This window comes from Octopus bimaculoides, chromosome 1, assembly GCF_001194135.2.
Source record: "Octopus bimaculoides isolate UCB-OBI-ISO-001 chromosome 1, ASM119413v2, whole genome shotgun sequence".
Classification (NCBI taxonomy): Eukaryota; Metazoa; Mollusca; class Cephalopoda; order Octopoda; family Octopodidae; genus Octopus; species Octopus bimaculoides.
The window spans coordinates 30,724,320-30,729,010 of record NC_068981.1 but is presented as its reverse complement, the minus strand read 5'-3'; positions in this window follow the sequence as shown (position 1 = coordinate 30,729,010).

Genomic DNA, 4,691 nt, shown 5'->3' with positions numbered 1-4,691 from the left:
TGCATGAGTTTGTGCATCCATTGGTGTGCTAGTTTGTTTTTATGTAATAATGTGGCAATATATGTTCTGTGCATGTAGTATTGATATGCATGGTCTATCGATATCTTGCTGAGAACGATGTAGCACCATAGATAGCAGTTTCCTTGCAAACATATGTACATAAATCTGCAATCGTAGTAATTTATTATGCATGAACTGCAGCAAGATATATATAGGTGATTAAGTGCATTCGTATACGTTCTCTAAATTCATCATTTATGGATGAATATTGCCGACAGTGCCTGAGAAATTCATCTTTCCATAATCGATAACATAAGTACCATTATATTCTTCACTGTAAGTTCGTCCGCGTGTTGTTGAAAGAGATTATTGTTATTATTATTATAATAAAAATAATATCATCATCATAATCACCATCATCATAATCACCATCATCATAATCACCATCATCATAATCACCATCATCATCATCATTATTATTATTATTATTATTATTATTATTATCATTATTATTAAGGTGGTGAGCTAGCAGAATCATTAGCACGCCGGCAAAATGCTTAACGGCGCTTCGTCCGTCTTTACGGTCTGAGTTCAAATTCCACCGAGGTCGAATTTTCCCCTTTTCATCCGTTCGTGGTCGATTAAATAAGTACCAGATACGCACTGGCGTCGATGTAATCGATTTAATCCCCTACACCAAGCTGCCTTTATGGCAAAAAATATTATTATTATTATTATTATCATTATTATTATTATTATTATTATTATTATTATTATTTATTATTATTGTTTCAATGAGGGCCGCGAGATGGTAGAATCGTTGGTAGGCAGTGTAGAATATTTAACATTTTTTACGTTCTGAGTTCAAATGCCACCGATGTTAACTTTCCCTTTATCCTTCATCATTTAAGGGTTCATAAAATCAATTGAGGACCAGTGTCGACATAATTAACTTTCCACCTTTATTCTATCCCTTGCCAAAAATTAGAAATAAATAAATACTTAAATGAGCGTTATAACACTTGGAGTTTATTTCTTGCATTTAGCTCAACTAGATCATTAGAAAGTAGACTCGGACAATGAAACGAGATAGAAACAACGAAATGTCGACGCTTTTGTCAAAGTTTCTATATTGCTATCAATTATGCCAGCAGCACCACATATAATTATGAGACAATTATAAAAAAAAATGTAATTGTAATTATAAACAATTACAAAAATGTTGGATTTAGTTGAAACTAACAATTATAATTTATTAATATCTTTTTCTCTCTCTCTCTCTCTCTAGCTTTCAAAGAGAGGAAGGACAGACCGGTCTAAAAATATATTTTGTTCAAAGTTATTTGTGCTTTTGTCTCCAATAAAGACAATTTGATTGCAATAAGAATGCTTGGTCTAGTGGTTAAAACTTTCGCACCTACATTATTTTAAGTTGGATTTTACTCTGAGGTACCACGGAAAATTATTTCTAACATAACGCTAGGTCATTTAAAGCACCATAAAATATTCATGACGGCATCAGCATAGAATCCTGTCAGAAGAACAATTATGATCTTGAGCGGTAGACATAACTTTTTACCGTGCGAAGTACGAAACTGCATTGTCATATAGCGCTAGGTCAATCAAAACATTAGGAAATTTTCAAGATGGAAACTGGAAACTCGTCCGAGGAACATTTCTTGAATGGTATGTATAATTCGTTACCCAGTGAAATACCATCAATGGCATTTGGGTGTTGTTTAGCGAACTGCATTCTGTTGCAAACATTCAGACCAGGTTTACATTCTGAGTAGTCCCTCATCTATTTTCATCTATTCAGCTCTCCGGAAAGTTCGTTGCGATTCTTAGACGAATGAAAAAGGTCAATAAATACTTGCCATTACATTTTTAATCAACGAAATATGAACCATTTTGTTGCACAATGTGTCTCCATCTTACCTTTAACTTGAAAATACCCTCTTCCCAGAATTGAGGTGGTTTCATTGCAAATAAGTCGAAAGGTAAGCTACTATATAAATCGGCACGAACTTTCCGGACAACCCAATATATAGAAGGTCCTGGAAAGTACCATGAACACTGCACTTTTTCCATAGACTCAGCGGTAAAAATAAATCTAAATAAACGTTTATGAATTTCTTTAGCTCATATCACAGAAGAAGAAAATGAATAACGTTCATTACTTGATATAAAGTAACTATTAGCATTCTCATGATCAAACCGTTTCAGATTTTAATATGAATTTGCTATAAAAAATTACCCTGTAACCATTCTTATTTCGTTATAGAATAGTGATTTATTCCTTTATTCTTTTATTAGTTTCAGTGGCTGATTGCGTCTATGCTATTTCAAATTGTTTCCATAGACCATTCTACCAAGAATGAAGGAATTGAAGTCTTTACTCAGGACAGGCGCTTCTTCTAGAGAGTATTGTTTCTACTGTTACTATTATTCTTGTTAACTTAAAGTCAGCTCTTAATAAGTAGACTTCAAAAGCATTGGATCCGCATATATTCATTTTATTTTTTGTTTTTGTTTTTGTGCAGATATACTGCATCTAGAAATTAATGACGCTTCATTTTTATGGCTATCAAGTACCAATTTATTGACATTTGGTTGTTATTTCTAACAGATCGAGCCCAGACGCAAAAACCGCCTCACATTGGTTGAAGCACCTGATTGGAGAAATGTGGAAGAGCTGTCGATGTTGCAACCAATGATGTTATTCAACTAAGTTTTGGCGTTAAATATTTTGCTGGTGATACGGGTATGAAAGGACTCGCCCAGAATAAACTAGGTTCGGTTTCTCTTATAGCTACCTCAGGTGCATATGGGTTAAACACACATGAAGCAAGATTTTGCCGAGTTAAATTTATCGTAGCTGCCTAAAAATTAGATGTCTTGGATTAACATCGGATTCTTTAAAGATCTAAAGACATATTTGCATACAGATAAGGTAGCAACTTAATTCGCTTTTCTTTCTTCATTCTTCGTACTTTAATCTGGCAATAATGTCTCTTAATTCTCTTCAAGATCCGTGGAGTACAAACAGAATTTTCATATTTTAACTTCTTTAAATGATTTTAATGCTAAATATAAAGAATATACAGAATGTGAGAGCTATCAAATGTCTCACAGTTTTTTCTAACCGCTCACACGAAAATGAATGAATCCAGCAATCAATAATGTTCGACTTTGTTTAGTGAAAAGCAAAAAAAAAAAATGAAGCAAATCTCGTATGGTTCCATGTTGAAATATTTACATTAAAATACTGTTTTAAATGCGTATTTCATAAATATCAGCATATTTCATGTGTTCAAGTAAACAACCTAATTACTTCGATAAAAGTGCATTAAATACATTTTAAAAATCTAATGCTTAATAATCTCATGTTACAACTCATTTTTTTAAAATTGTATTGTTAAAGTAAATATTTTGATTCAACAAGGCAGCGCTTTCTTATATTTTCACTCTTATGGAACTGCTAAAAAGCATTCTACGTCTCCAGGGAGACTCTACATAAAAATATATTTATCTGTATTAACATTTTCCAGTCTCTTTCATAAACTTAAACCTCTGTCTTGGTTAAAGTTGACTGTGCTAAATCCACCAGAGACCATAAAGACGTTTTAAGAAATTTCATCTTAACCAAAACCTAATTTACGCAAAATTCCCGGGCAATTTCCTACTAAGTGTTCATTTTTCCTTTTAGGATCGGCAACCTTACTACCCAGAGATGCCAGGATTTTCATACCCCTGGATACATGTCTCGCTAAATGTTGAGCGATATTTCAATAGTCTAATGTTGAATTGTTTTTGATGTTAAACTGTATATTTTAGTAACCTTATATGTCATATATTCTTTTCTCCTCTAGGTACAGAGCCCGAAATTTTTGGTGATCGGTCCAGTCGATTAGGTCGACCTCAGTACCCAACTGGTGCCTAATTTATCGATCCGAAAGGATGAAAGGCTAAGTCGACCTCGACGGAATTTGAACTCAGAACGTAAAGACAGATGAAATACCGCTCAGCTTTTCGCCCAGCGTGCTAACATTCTGCCAACTCACCGCCTTGTTATGGTATATATTAAATATTCTTTTCTACTCTGGGCACAAGGCCCGAAATTTAGGGGGAGGAGGCCAGTCGATTAGAGCAACTCCAGTACGCAACTCGTACTTAATTTATCGACCTCGAAAGGATGAAAGGCAAAGTCGATCTCGGCGGAATTTGATCTCAGAACGTAAAGGAAGACGAAATACCACTAAGCATTTCACCCGGCGTGTTAACGTTTCTGCTAGCTCACCGCCTTGGTATAAAATATTATAATGCACACTGATAGCTTAATAATAAAGAGTATATATATTGTACGATCAAGAATATATACATTAATATTTGGCTATCAAAGCAGAAACTTTGAGCTTAAACTATTAATATTTACACACACACACATATATATATGTATGTATGTATGTATGTATGTATGTATGTATGTATGTATGTATGTTTGTATGTATGTATGTATGTAAGTATTACCGTATCAAAGAAGATTTTATGTTGAGGTACATTATGTAAAAGTGTATATTGTAATAGTCCAATGCCGGATCACATTTAATGATCTAACGATCAAGTTAATAAACTAATATATTTACAGAATATGTGTGTGTGTGTGTGTGTGTGTGTGTGTGTGTGTGTGT